This window comes from Halichoerus grypus, chromosome 14 (genome assembly GCF_964656455.1).
Source record: "Halichoerus grypus chromosome 14, mHalGry1.hap1.1, whole genome shotgun sequence".
In the NCBI taxonomy this organism is placed as follows: Eukaryota; Metazoa; Chordata; class Mammalia; order Carnivora; family Phocidae; genus Halichoerus; species Halichoerus grypus.
In genome coordinates this window covers 63,312,133-63,327,837 of record NC_135725.1, presented here as the reverse complement: position 1 = coordinate 63,327,837, position 15,705 = coordinate 63,312,133, and the positions used below count along the sequence as shown (strand labels likewise).

At 37.5% G+C, this 15,705-nt stretch overlaps 1 pseudogene; it reads right to left on the bottom strand.

The window, feature by feature from the left end:
• Positions 1-1,116: 1,116 nt before the first annotated feature.
• On the bottom strand, positions 1,117-1,207 carry LOC118524148 (U2 spliceosomal RNA; annotated as a pseudogene).
• Between the last annotated feature and the right edge of the window lie 14,498 nt (positions 1,208-15,705).

Here is a 15,705-nt window from a genome sequence, read left to right as displayed (position 1 = left end):
GGTGATTTCACAAGATTGTGCTCTTCTCTCTTTTCTTCACCATCTCTGCCCTGGGCATAAGCAACCTGTTCATCAGTGAGTTCTTCACATCTAGTCATCAGGTTTCCAACCGTAACCCTCACTTTGCTTTTCAGTTCTGGATGCTGCTGTTTAAGGCCTCCCCACGTGCACAGTCACTTGTCTGCCATCTATAGCACCCACAGACTGAGGGGCCCAAATGTAGAGTATTTCGTAGATGTAACTTGAATTTTATCTACTAAACATTTACTATATTAAGCATTTTAAGTTTTAACTTTTGAAAAGGTAATGCATTCACTTGATTCAAACAACAAAATGTTTAGAAATGAAAATTTCCCTTCCACCCTGTTCCCCATCTATTCAACTCCCATCCTTCCAGAATTTTTAAATACATATTCAAGCCACTACAAATATAAATTCTGTTTTTCTCTTTTATATAAGTAGAAGCTTATATGTATTATTCTCCCTTTGTCACTTAACAGTGTATCTTGGAGTTCTTTCCATAACAGTGGGAAAATATCCCAGATATATTTCTTTTTTTTTTTTTTTTTGAGAGGGGGAAGGGCAGACAGAGAGGGGGGAGGGAGAGAATCTTAAGCAGGCTCCACGCCCAGCACAGAGCCCGATGCAGGGTTCGATCTCACGACCCTGAGATCATGACCTGAGCCAGAATCAAAAGTTGGATGCTTAGCTGACTGAGCCACCCAGGCACCCCCAGATATATTTCACTTTAATAATACATTTTGGAAATCTGTTCCACATCATTGTGTGGATATAGCATCATTTTTTTTTAATGAGTCCCATATTGATGGGCATTTGGGAAATTTTCAGTCTTCTGCTATTAGAAACAATACTGCAGTAAGTACTTTTGTTACATAGATTATTTCATACTGGTATAAATGTATTTATAGGGTAAATTCTTAAAAGTGCAATTGTTGACCAAAGAGTATATCTCATTGTAGTTTAATAGGTACTACCAAATTGCCCTCCGTAGAGTTTGTACAATGTACACCTCCACCAGAAATATATGGGAGTGCCTTGTTACCCATATTCTTGCCCACAAAATGTATTATTGAGCTTTTGGATTTTTTCCAATCTGATAGGTGAAAAATGTTATCTTGGTGTAGTTTTAGTTTCTATTTCTCTTATGATACTACACTTGATCTTAGCCAAAAGGCTGAGAAGCGATCTATTTCTCTTATGAATGAATTTGAATACCTTTTCATATATTTAGGAGCCATTTGTATTTCATTTTTTGTGAAGTGTGTCTTTAATCCTTTGCCCTTCTTGGGCGGGGGTGGGGGGTTCGTTTAGAAACCACCTTGTAGCTGATGTGTATAATATTTGCCCTTTGTAATATGAGTTGCAACATGCCCCCCCATTATCTTTGTTTATGATGTTTTTGTTAAGTAGATTTTTTTCTGAAATGTAGTTGAATTTGTTAGTCTTTTATGACTTCTGGATTTTGGGTCATAGTTAGGAAAGCCTGCCCCACTACAAGGTTATGAAAGAATTCTCTCACATTGTTTTCTACTGTTTTTGTGGTTTCTATTTTACACTTAAGTTTTTGCTCATTTTTCTTGGTGTATGGTGTGATGGGTGGGTCCAACTTCATTTTTCTCCAGATGGCTACTCAGTTGCCCCAACAGCATTTGTGAATAGTCCATCTCCATGTTGTTCTGCTTCTTACCAAAACTGAGACTGATTTATCTACCTTTTTTTCACACCTACTTTGTTGCGATTGAATATAAATACAGTTCTCTGTTATCCCTCCTATAGGATACCTTTTTTTTTTTTTTTTTTTAATGGCAATGATGTCTTTCACCCTCCTGCCTCCCTGTTTACCTCAACACCAACAGCCTGGCAGCCAGTTAATATTTGAGTGAATACAGGCTGCTCAGAAAGCTCTCCAGGATTTTCCATTGAACAACAAGTGGCTAAAAAGAAATCCTAACTACAATCAGGTTCCTTTGAAGACTTCAAACTAGAGATGTCCTCTAGCTCTTTCTAGCCATATTGACCAGCTATTGTAGAAGCTGAAGTCCACTACCTGAGTCCTTCACTCCTAAGGCAATGCAATTGGGATTGCTTCTGTCTGTGCAAATTCCTATCATCTGCCATCTCTACTTTGTCTGACAGTATGGGATATTACCTTCCATAATTTGGAATGGGAACCATAATATGTCAAAACACTGGTTTGGATCCTCCTTCATGCAGTGGCTAGCTCCAGAACCTCATTTACTGGGAAAGTGATTGTGGAATGATTTGGGGGAACATTTGTCTTCAATTTGAACCCCAGGCAGATTAGGTTTTTTCATAGGGAACCTGGGGGAAAGCTTTAGCATTGTCTACTCTGGGGAGAGAATTCAAGCAGGTAGGTGAAACTCAATTAACTTGGTATCCTTACTAGCACTTACTAAGCTACTTGGGTTAGTTTTACAGCTCCTTGATAAAAGATTTCCTTCTACTTTTGAACCATTGCACTACGTTATTTTTTTTCATACTTGTCCAGGCCGTCTTGCTTGTTCTTTATTACTGAAGGGATCCTGTTTCTTATCTCTGCCTTTAGACTTTCCCCTGATGCTGGTAGTATGTTCTTTGTCCAATACCAGTTTGACTTAAAAGTTATTTTGGCCCAAACCAATTTTGGCCAAATACAATTAGGTGAAAGCAAACTGGGCAACTGGCAATTTGGGTAAAAAAATGATTTGACTTAAAAAAATATGCTAATTTACCAAGTTTTTGAGTAGTGGTAATTTCAGAGTATTATGGGGGTGATTAAATATGTTTGATTATTTTTTTTAGGGATTTTTTTTCTAACTTTTCTTCTTTTATATTTCAAATTAATTTTCAGCTACAAGAATACTTTGTTGCTTCTGATATCAAAAAGTTAAAACAACCTTGCTTCCCAGCCATAGGAGACTAGTTGGACAAGCTTGATCTTAACTACAAGGCAGTTAGAAGTTAATTGGAACAACCAAAACATCAAACGATAAGATAAAAACATATTTCCTTTATTTTTTGCCCCCTCATTAAGAAGGCAGGGTATGTGCAGTACAGGACACTCAGAAAAATGTAGATAAGGAATAGAAGGACAAAAGAAAAAAGCCATAAGTTAAATCATCCCAGAACAACCACTGTTGTCCTTCCCTGTCTTTTTAGATGCATCTTACACGCATAAACTCTGCATATTGTTTGCAATCTGTCATTATTTAAGGATCCTTCACTTATTGATTAGTCCACCTTTGCCCTGGATTAGGTTTTAGTTCTTTTCTGGTTTTTGTCTGGCAACTGTGGACTCGTCCATTTTAACTGGGAATAGATGGCCATTTTTCCATCTGTCCCGCAATCCTGCCTAGGCCTACATCCAGACTGGGCCCCAAAAACCCTCTGCTTCCTTTAAGTGAGACAGTTTGTAAGTGAAGCCATTCTGCCAAGTCTTTCTATGGACTTACAAAAGGGGTCAGTTTTTAGAATTCCTGTGGAACTGATTATATATAAAGTAAATTTTGGAGTTCATGCCTGATGTATATTATATGTGTATATATACATATATGTGTGTGTGTGTGTGTGTGTATGTAAGTTACACGGGGAGAATGATGAGAGGGGAGAAGGTAGATTGGATCCCCACTAAAATAAAAAAGGCATTACAACAGAGAAATCCACCATCATTGGAGGAGAATTATTTAAAGAGATTTTCTCTAAATGGGGGTTGACAGATATACTCAGGATATGCCCAAACCCAAGTCCATGGAAAATAAGATATCATTAATGAGTCATGTCACTATTTTTCACTGGCTCCAAACTCAGCTTTGGATCTGTCTTGAAGTAGGGTTCTAGATAGCTGTCTCTACTGGAGTAGGTGTGGGACACAAACCTATTTACCATTCTTGTTCTAAAATGTTGCATTAAAAATTTAAAAAAATAGTGGATCAAACAGGAAAGTTTTAATAAAATGTTTTATATCTGATGAATAAGTTTTATGATGATAAATATGAGATGTGAGCAAGGAATAATTATCTGAGTCTCAGGCAAAGCACATGCCTCATAGTTATGATCATGGAAGCAGCATAATTCAATTACAGTTTTGTTCTGGAGTGAAAACAATGTCACAGTAATATCATCATTATAAATTGCCCATGGTATGGTCATGGTGATTGACTCTTCAGCATTCATTCTACCCCAAATGATTAGTCTAAGCAATTATGGTTGATCCCATTTCCTTTGCAGTGAAGGGTTAGGAATGGCCTGTAACCTATTCTGGCCAATGAGATGTGAAAGGAAGTCTGGAGGAGGGCCAGAGTGCTTCTGGGAAAGAGTTTCTTGTCTGTAAAAAGAGATAAAAGAAAGAGATGGTACCTCTTCTTCCTCTGATGATGTTATGTGTGAATATGTTGGCTAGAACTGCTCAGGCCGTCTTAGGACAATGAGAGAAACTAGCTTTGGATGAAGCTCATCTAAAAGGTGGCAGAATGAGAGAAGAAATCTGAGTCTTCGATGACCTTAACTGAATTGCTGATTGTACTGTACTGTACTTGGTCTGATCTACCTCTGAACTTCTAGTTCTGTGAGATAATACAGTTCCTTATTGTGTAAGCCAGCATGATCTGGGATTTTGTCACTTGCAGCCAGAAGCATTCTGAGTGGTGTACCAGCAGTTTCACATCAGATGGATTTGATTTTATTATGACAGATTTGCTTTTATCAGAGCTCTTCCCTCCCCTGTCTTCTGGCTTCATAAAGTGCGTGCAGATTCTGACAAGCCAGTGCTTGTGTCAGTCTTCTCTACAGGGCTCTGCCTCAGACCAGAGGTCTTCACAGAAAGCAGTAAAGAACTGGTCTATTTTCTCATCTCCTGTCTTACTCATGGCATAAACTAGCACCAGAAATGTCTAGGGGTCAGGGTACTTGAGTCTTCATTATGGCTTTACTATTTGGCACCTGTAATCTTGGGCAAGTCACTTGAAAACATTGAGTTTCTTCTTTGAAATTGGTTAATAATTGTCTTTTTTTCCCCATAGTATTATTGTGATTCAAATGAAATCATGTGAATATGGCAAATAAAAAAACCCTGTTTTTAAAAAACGAATACTCAGGCTTGGTTGGATTTTCTGATTATTTTCCAGTGAACTAATGTCGAAGTCTCTAGAATCAGCTCTGTGTAGCTTGTTATTAGTCCGTCAAAAGGCAAGGAAGTGTGGTATTGGGCATAATAATACAAATAATTAGGGATTGAAGTTGATATTTTAGTGGCAACTTATAGCCTGAAATAAAATGAAGGGACCACACAATATGAAGGAGAAATAAAGGTCAGAATGTTTATCTTGAGGCTTATTTCTAGTTCAACCAGAAATTCTGGTGAGCCAAATTAGGGGGAAGAGAAACCAATAGAAGAAACACCCCCCTCTAGTGGCGAGGGGCCAGATTCTAAACTTTGGTTGCTAAGATGGGTGATTGGGGGAATGGATGGCTTTTTAGGATGTTTTTTAAGTTTCTTTCTTTCTTTCTTTCTTTTTTTAAAGTTTTATTATTAAGTAATCTCTATACCCACCATGGGGCTCCAACTTACAGCCCTGAGATCAAGAGTCACATGCTCTACAGACTGAGCCAGCCAGGCACGATGTTTTTTTAAGTTTCTTAAGAAGACTTCGAGGATCTAGAGTTAGAACTTTTAAGGAAGATATTCCTTGTCAGGGGAGTTAACACATTTCACAGAATATGTAGTATTTTGGCAGTTTCATGTGGAATTGATTAAAAAATGTGGAGGCTACAGTTGGAAGAGGCTTACAGTTTACTTTTTTGTAGGCCATTTAGAGATCATGAAAATTAGGAGACTGTTGTTACTAAATTTCTTACTGATCTGAGATGATGCAGTAAGTACCTTTATAAATCCATTTGTAGGGGGATAAAGCCTATATTTAAATTTACGGATAATGCCATATGGTAATATTCACCTATATACACAAAATAATGGCTATGGATTTCCAAGGATAATTTTTGATTTGAAATTTTTTAGTGACCATCCTGAGAACTGGATGCTTAGCATGCATATTGGAGGTGATTTAATTGCTCCCTATGAAAAGGTAGTGAAGTTAGGTATATTAAAATAATGTAGTACTCACAATTCAGTGGCTTGGTAGGAACACCTAAAGCATTCTTGAAGGACATCTCATTTTAAGGATGTATGTTGTTGATGAAAATAATAGCAAGTGATTATTACATTTACAAATCTCGAAGTCCATTGACGTTTTTATTGTTCAACTGGTTTTTAGGAAGAATTCTTTTACATTTACTTAAAGATCTCTGAAGCGGCAACATTTCAGACGATAAAATTTTTATGGTACTCTGGGTTAGATCTAAGGAAGATTTGAATGCCGTTCAACTCCAATATAGAATAGAATGATTAAGACACAAGAAAATAAATTCTGGTACAAGATTGCATTATCAAAGTACCATTTTTAAAAAATTTTTAATGTCAAACTTCCTTGCCCTGAAGGAAAGATATTTGCAGCTTGCCGTAGAACCAACCTCTCAATAATTTAGAATGTATTTGAAGATGTTTTATGTAAAATAAAAATGGAAAAATTCACTAGAAAATATAAACTTATACATGGATAAAGTAAGATTATAGAGTTATGAAATTAACTTTTGTACATAACTTGTGGAAGTAATATCCTTAGTTTATGGTTATACTTCATAAATATACTTCATTTTAGGAAAGAAGAACTAGGTCTGGCAGTAGATCAGGATCTACCTATTGGGGAAAACCAGAATAGGAGGAAGAGGTTATTAATGGTTCACTCTTTGCTGAGAAAAATTCAGTATGGGATAATTAAGGTCAGCTAGAGAAAGAATTATGATTATGTTAAGTGAGTTCACAGATATTGTTGAAGGCAAATCAGCTAGAACTGATTTGTTAATATATATGGGGCAATAAACCAATTAGATGGTCTCTTTACTAAATTAGTATGACAGTGGTAGAAGGTATCTGGAGGGAAATAAAATAGATGATAGGGTTAGTGGTAATTAGACCTTCATTAAATCCTAGCACTAAAGAGGTGTACCATGTATATTAGTGATAGCTTAATTCTATAAATAAAATTTGGTATTAAGAATTGATAGAATGTTGGCATTGTTAAAATTAGGCAAGTATTGATTTGCATGAAGGGTTGCAGCAAGTGGTTTTGAATGAAGAGCCTAGGCTCCAAACCTCATTTGGAATTCCAGATAAAGTATAATAATAATAATATCAATAATACATCTTTGCTTAGAATTTTACAGTATTCTGAGTGTTTTCACAGACATGATTTCATTTTAGTCTTGGGGGATAGTAGCACAGGTCTGATTATCCCATTTTTACTAATAAGGCAATGGAGGCTCCAGGAGCCTAAGGGACTTGCTAAGGAGCAAATAGGGACTAACTGCCAGGTGTGGGACTTGAACCCAGGGTTCCTTACCAGAATGCCTCTGTTCACTCTGTCCTGGGGTAACCAATGATCACAGACTGAGGGGTATAAACAACAGAAATGTACTTTCCTACAGTCTGGGAGGCCAGAAGTCTGAAAGGTTCTTGGCCTCCCAGCTTCTGCTGGCTGCTGGCATTCCTTGCCTGGTTGCCTCACTCCAAGCTCTGCCTCTGTGTTCTCATAGCTTCCTTCTTTTCTGCTCTGTGTCTTTTCCTCTTCTGTGTCCTTTCTCGGAAAAGGACTTTTATAAGGTCTGACTTTAAGACTCCACTTGTCATTAGATTTAGGGCACACGTAGATAAGCCAGATACTTTCCTCATCTTAAGATCCTTAATTACACCTGCAAAGGCCCTTTATTTAAATAAGGTAATATTCACAGGTTCTAGGTAATAGGGCACGAGCATATCTTTTCAGTGGGCACCATTCAACCCACTACATTCATTATATGCAATTTAATTCTATATCTTCCTTTTGGATTGAAGAAATAATCTTCCATCTGAAGATAGGTAGTAGACTAGGGAATTTTTAGCTAGCATCTAGAGAGGAACATTTAAAATATTTCTGGTTGGTGCTAAGTGCTTACTAAGTAGAATTGAACTAATTAATACAAGAGTTCCACCAAATTGTTATGCTAGCTTTTGCATTCACAGAACTGTAAGAAATGAGACAAATTAAGTTAAAGTAACATTCAACTATTCATGATTAACTATTGAAAGTTGATTTTTTGGGTGCCTGGGTGGCTCAGTCGTTAAGCATCTGCCTTTGGCTCAGGTCATGATCCCAGGGCCCTGGGATCGAGCCCCACATCGGGCTCCCTGCTCAGCAGGTCCCACTCCCCCTGCTTATGTTCCTTCTTTTGCTGTGTCTCTCTCTGTCAAATAAATAAATAAAATCTTAAAAAAAAGAAGTTGATTTTTTGTTTTTGTTTCTTGTGTAATTGGGTAGAAGAGGTGTGTGTGTGTTTTAAATTTTTTTAATGACCTTAGTATAATCAGTTTCTTATATCACATGGGCATTTGAATTTGGGTCATATAAATCAAGATTCATGTATGTAAACTCTTTGAGGGAAGGGACTTGATGTGTCTTATTCACAGTCAGATCCCCAGTATATTGCTTCACACATGACATAGATGTGCCCAAACAATTTGCTGAATGAATGAAATAACTTTTTTATGACACCCAAATCAGGTAGCCACAAATCCCATACTAGTTCACTTTTTGGAGGGTCCTGCGTGGCAGTAACAATAAGATCTATTCATTGTAGGAGAGTCCTCAGTGACTGAAGAGATGCCACTGTGAGTCCATTTACTCCTGACAGAGCCTACAACGTTTTCATCTCTGATAATCTTTAGCTCCAGGCTGAAAAAAAACTGTCATCCTTGCCTTGCTCACATTAATAAAAATTAATGAATGAGATTCTTTCTGCCCATCAGTTCTCACTTGCATGAGCTCAGGTAACATTAGAGGCAGTAGAGGGGCTCATCCTGCAGCTTTTCAGATCATTAGTGCTAAACTTTAAGCTCTGGGGAGGGTTCAGGCTCTTGCCTTCTCAAAAGTCTACATAGTTTTCACTCTCTGATACAGCTTTCAGTATTAACAGGTCAAAGTCCAGTGATTATAATTAACTATGTGCTGGACTCCTCCATGTATTATCTCAACTACTGCTTCCAGCCAACCTTAGAAGTTAAGTACTGTCATCATCCTTGTTTTACAGAAGCACAAAGAAGTTAAGTAACTTAACCAGGTGCACACCAAGATTCGAAGCCAGGTAGTCTTACTTCAGAGTCTCTGTGCTTAGCTGTGTCCCAGTGCCAGCCTCATGCTCATTCGTTTGTAAGTAACCTGTTCTTTCTTTTTTGAAAGTTTATATTTTTTCTTTATTAAACTGGAGAAATTTTGCCAGGATATATCTAAGTGCCTTTTTTCATTTATCCTGCCTGGCATGCAGTCAGTGCTTTCAATCTAACAACTCAAGTCTCCTCCTGAGGGAAGTTTTCTTGCACTATGTTTTGATTATTGCTTTCTCCAATGTGGTCCCTCTTGAATTTCTTTTATTTGCAATTAGGCCTCCTAGACCTGCCCTCTAGTTCTCTTTTCTTTTCATTCAGGAATTCCATTTCTTTTATTTTTGATCTGGGTAGTGCGATACCTCATTCACTTGCATTTCCGGGTAACAGTTACTCTTTAATTCCTCAATTGAAATGTGAAATTATGAATCATTTAAAGAATTTCCCAGTCTATTATTTTTTTCTTGGTTATTCCTTTACATCCAACAGCACATAAAAATATCATAACCAAGGGGCTTCTGGGTGGCTCAGTCAGTTAAGTGTCTGCCTTCGGCTCAGGTCATGATCTCAGGGTCCGGGATTGAGTCCGCATCAGGCTCCCTGCTCAGCGGGGAGTCTGCTGCTCCCTCTGCCCTTCACCCTGCTCCCACTCTCTCTCACTGTCTCTCTCTCACTGTCTCTCTCTCTCTCTCAAATGAATAAAATCTTTAAAAAAAATATCATAACCAAGTAAACACTGTTTATTTCAGATATATAAGGCTGTTTCAACATTAGAAAATACTAATTTAATGTATCACCTTATTAGATCAAAGGAAATAAATTTTAGGATTATTTCCACAGATATTACAGTGGTATTTGATAAATTCATTTGTGATAAAACAAAGAAATAAAAAACAGTTCTTGGTAATCCAGGAGATGATACGTTCCTAATAGCCATTGTCATACTTAACATTGAAATACTTAAGGAATATTTTCTAAATGTGTCCTTTGAACTGTGGATCTGGGTTTTTTTTAAGTTTTATTTCATTGATGTATATTTATATATTTTACCATACCATGTTGTCTTAATTGCTTAGTTTTTTGTTTTTGTTTTTAGAGTGCACACACACCAGCGTGAGGGTAGGGAGGGGCAGAGGGAGAGAGAGAGAGAGAATTTTTTTTTTTTTAAATTTTATTTATTCATGAGAGACAGAGACAGAGAGAGAGAGAGAGAGGCAGAGGGAGAAGCAGGCTCCCAAGGAGCAGGGAGCCCGATGTAGGACTCGGTCCCAGGACTCTGGGATCATGACCTGAGCCGAAGGCAGACGCTTAACCATCTGAGCCACCCAGGCACCTGAGAGAGAGAGAATCTAACCAGGCTCCACGCCTAGCATGGAACCCGATGCGGGCTCAATCTCATGACCCTGACATCATGACCTGAGCCAAAATCAAGAGTCAGACACTTAACCGACTGAGCCACCCAGGTGCCCCACAATTGCTTGGTTTTATATTAAGTACAGAAATCAGGTAATGTGAATCCTCCTTCCTAATTTCTCTTTCTCAAACTTGTTCTACCCATTCTAGGCCGTCTACTTTTCCATATAAAGTTTAGAATCAGTCTGCTAAATTCTACCAAAAACTATGCTGGAATTATTTTTGAGACTGCATTGAATATAGAGTTAAGTTTGGAGAAGACTTGACATTCTAACAATATTGAGTCTTCCAACCCAAGAACATGTTATAGAGTGCCATTTTTTATTTATCTCTTTAAAGTTTTGTATTTTTTTAAGCATACATATTTTGCATGTATTTTGTTAGCTCTTTCTCATTTTTTGTTGCTATTTTAAATGATACTTTTTTAATTAAGTTTTTAATTTTAATTCCAGTATAGTTAACATACACTCTTATATTAGTTTCAGGTGTAAAATACAGCGATTCAATGCTTCCATAAAATACCCAGTGCTCATCACAAAAAGTGTTCTCCTTACTCCCCATAACCTATTTCACCCATCCCAACACCAACCTCCCCTCTGTAACCATCAGTTTGTTTTCTGTAGTTAAGAATTTGTTTCTTGGTTTGTCTCACTCTCTCTCTTTTTCCTTTGCTTATTTGTTTTGTTTCTTAAATTCCACATATGAGTGAAATCATATGGTATTTGCCTTTCTCTGACTGACTTATTTCGCTTAGCATTATACTCTCTAGCTCTATCCATGTTGTTGCAAATGGCAAGATTTCATTCTTTTTAAAATATTTTATTTATTTATTTATTTGAGAGAGAGAAAGAGAGAGAGCATGCACATGCGTGGGCAGAGAGAGGAGCAGAGAATCTCAAGCAGACTCCATGCCACCGAGTGTGGGGCTGGATGTGGGGCTCAACCCCACAATCCATGAGATCATGACCTGAGCTGAAACCAAGAGCTGGACACTTAACTGACTGAGCCACTCAGGCACACCCCACACCACATCTTCTTTATGCATTCACCAGTTGATGGGCACTTGAGCTGCTTCCGTAATTTGGCTATTGTAAATAATGTTGCTATAAAAATAGAGGTGCATGTATCCCTTTGAATTAGTGTTTTTGTATTTTTTCGGTAAATACCCAGTAATGCAATTACTGGGTCATAGAGTAGTTCTATTTTTAACTTTTTGAGGAACCTCCATACTGTTTTCCACAGTAGCTGCCCCAGTTTGCATTCCTACCAACAGTGAATTGGTCCATATCCTCACCAACACCTTTTGTTTCTTGTGGTTTTGATTTTAGTCATTCTGACAGGTGTGAGGTGATACCTCATTGTGGTTTTGAGTTGTATTTATTTCCCTGATGATCAGTGATGTTGAGCATCTTTTCATGTGTCTGTTGGCCATCTGGATGTCTTCTTTGGAGAAATGTATGTTTGTGTCTTCTGCCTGTTTTTTTTTTTTTTTTAAAGATTTTATTTATTTATTTGACAGAGAGAGACGCAGTGAGAGAGGGAACACAAGCAGGGGGAGTGGGAGAGGGAGAAGCAGGCATCCTGCTGAGCAGGGAGCCCGATGCGGGGCTCGATCCCAGGACCCCGGGATCATGACCTGAACCGAAGGCAGACGCTTAATGACTGAGCCACCCAGGCGCCCCTGCCTGTTTTTTAATTGGATTGTTTTTTGGGTGTTGAGGTGTGTAAGTTCTTTATATATTTTGGATACTAACTGTTTATTGGATATATCATTTGCAAATATCTTCTTGCATTCCAGCAGGTTGCCTTTTAGTTTTGTTGATTGTTTGCTATGCAGAAGCTTTTTATTTTGATGTAGTCCCAATAGTTTATTTTTGCTTTTATTTCCCTTGTCTCCGGAAACATATCTAGAAAAATGTTGCTAGGGATGATGTCAGAGGAATTACTATCTGTGCTCTTCTAGGATTTTTTTTTTTTTTTTTAAAGCAGGCTCCATGCTCGGTGTGGAGCCCAACATGGGGCTTGAACTCACAACCTTGACATCAAGACCTGAGCTGAGATCAAGAGTCAGACATTTAACTGACTGAGCCACCCAGGCACCCCGCTTCTAGGATTTTTATGGTTTCAGGTCTCACATTTAGCTCTTTAATCCATTTTGAGTTTATTTTTGTGTATGGTATAAGAAAAGTGGTCTGGTTTCTTTCTTTTGCATATAGCTGTCCAGTTTTCCCAGCACCATTTCTTGAAGACTGTCTTTTCCCCATTGTCTATTCTTTCCTGCTTTATCAAAGATTAATTGACCATATAATTATGGGTTTATATTTGGGTTTTCCATTCTGTTCTATTAATCTATGTGTCTAGTATCATACTGTTGTGGTTACTCCAGCTTTTTAATATTTCTTGAAGTCTGGAACTTCAAGAAACCTCCAGTTTTGTTTTTCTTTTTCAGGATTGCTTTGGCTATTTGGAATTTTTGTGGTTCCATACAAATTTTAGGATTGTTTGTTTTAGTTCTGTGAAAAATGCTATTGATATTTAGATAGGGATTGCATTAAACCTGTAGATTGCTTTGGTAGTCTAGACATTTTTAACAATACTTGTTCTTCCAGTCCATGAGCCTGGAATGTCTTTCCATTTGTTTGTGTTGTCTTCAATTTCTTTCATCAGTGTTTTAGAGTTTTCAGAGTACAGGTCTTTCACCTCCTTTGTTAAGTTTATTCTAATTTTATTGGTTTTGCTGTAATTGTAAATGGGATTATTTTCTTAATTTCTCTTTCTCTTTCTGCTTCATTATTAGTGTCTAGGGATCTAGGATTTTATTTTATTTTATTTTTTTAAGATTTTTATTTATTTATTTGAGAGAGAGAGAGAGAGAGACAGCGAGAGAGGGAACATAAGCATGGGGAGTGGGAGAGGGAGAAGCAGGCCTCCTGCAGAGCAGGAAGCCCGATGCGGGGCTCCATCCCAGGACCCTGGAATCATGACCTGAGCCGAAGGCAGACGCTTAACAACTGAGCCACCCAGGCGCCCCGGGATCTAGGATTTTAAAGATTTTATTTATTTATTTGAGAGAGGTGGTGGGAAGGACCGAGGGAGAGAGAAAATCTCAAGCAGACTTCATACCCAACGCAGAGCTTGATGTGGGACTCGATCTCATGACCCTGAGATCATGACCTGAACCAAAATCAAAAGTCAGATGCTTAACTGACTGAGCCACTCAGGCGCTCCGGGATCTGAGATTTTACATAAAAAAGGATATCTTGGTATATTTTTACAATAAAGCAAGATGTTTTAAGAAACACTGATATTTCAACAGCTTAATACAATAGGAACTTATTTCTCCCTCATGTAATAGTCCCACGTGGATGTTTCTGGTTGATAGGTACTTTTTCTCTGTATGGATTCAGGGACTCAGGTTCCTTGCATCGTGTGGCTCTACCATTTCTAGGGCCTTGAAATCTTCTCTTTCCAGCTGGCAGAAAAGCAAAGATATGGTGGAGGATGCACACTCTCTTCTCAATTACTTTAGCCTTGACATGATGCCTGTCATTTGTGTTCATATTCTCAAATTCCATTGGCCAGATAGGTGATCTCACCTGTTTCTAAGGTGTGTTTGTATTGAGGGTGGGGGAGCATGGGAGAATGGGAGATAGTTTTTGACTGGGCAGCCACAAGTAAGGGAAAGGGATAGGCATTCTCATTTGTAATTGGCAGGAGGACCACCTGAATGGAGGACACTGTGGTAGTATTTTTCAAATTCTAAAATATACATATCCTTTGAGCTTAAACTCTACTTCTAGCAATTTTTCCTGTAGATATATTTACAAATTTGTACATATTTACATTTTAAGGATACCTCTAGCAATATTGTAATAGTGAAATATTAGAAATATTCTGAATGTCCATCAAAGGGGACTGGATGCAAGTTATTATATTTTCATACAATGGAACACTTTGTAGCTACCAAGAGGAATAAGGCAGTGGGGAGAGAAAAATGAGGTACAAAATTTTGTGTGCTACCACTTACTTAAAACGAAATATTTACACATAAGCAAAATATTTGTGGAAGGATCACAAGAAACTGGTAACAGTGGTTGGTTCTGGTTAAAACTAAAAGGTAATGGCAGAATGGGATGGGAGAGAGCTTTTACTGTATACTCTTTTATACCTTTTGATATGCACCTATTTAAATAAAGTCAGTTGTAGAAGTATAGTAAATTACATGGAAAGATGATTGTAATATATTGTTGCCTGAAAAAGCTGTTTACTGAAAGGAATGTACAGTATGGTTTCATTTTTATAATAAATAAATTTTTAAATGGCATATACAAAAATATAGTGGTTTATTTGTGATTTTTTCCTTTTCTGTATTTAGAAATTTTATATAATGAACATATATCACCTTTGTAATTAAAATATATAAATATAAATAAAAAAAGAAACATAATGAAAACTTTTCCTAGTAGTCCCTGAAGTTAACCCTGTCATGAAATCTTTCCCCATTTCAACTTAATGCCTCTTGTTTGCTTCCATGCTACATTTTTCATACATTACATGCTGAATTGCATTATCATGTACATTTGGCTCACCTACTCTGTACATTCTTTAAAGGCCTGGATCTTACCAGATTCATCCCGGATTCCCTGTCTGTGCCAAGAACAGTGTCTTTCTCATAACAGGTGTGCAGTAAATATTGAGTTGGTGCTTGAGGCAGGGAGCACAGTGAGTAAAGTGGTTGTGCATTTTGTTGTTATATGATGCAACCTGTATTCAATACTGTACCAGATTCACTCTTCGGTGATGCCAGGGGCTTATTAGGTGCAGTGCAAAGCATGTGGGCCAAAGCATTTCCTTCCTAAAATGATATTGGTTGCCTTTAGAGATCTCTGTCTCTGCATCTTAGATTAGTTAATGTGGGTTTGTTGCAGAAATATATATAGTAAAAAATGACATAAAGTTAAAAATAAATCTAAGAATAGTCAAATTACTGATGACATGGTCTCTGCTGTTTTACAGGTGAG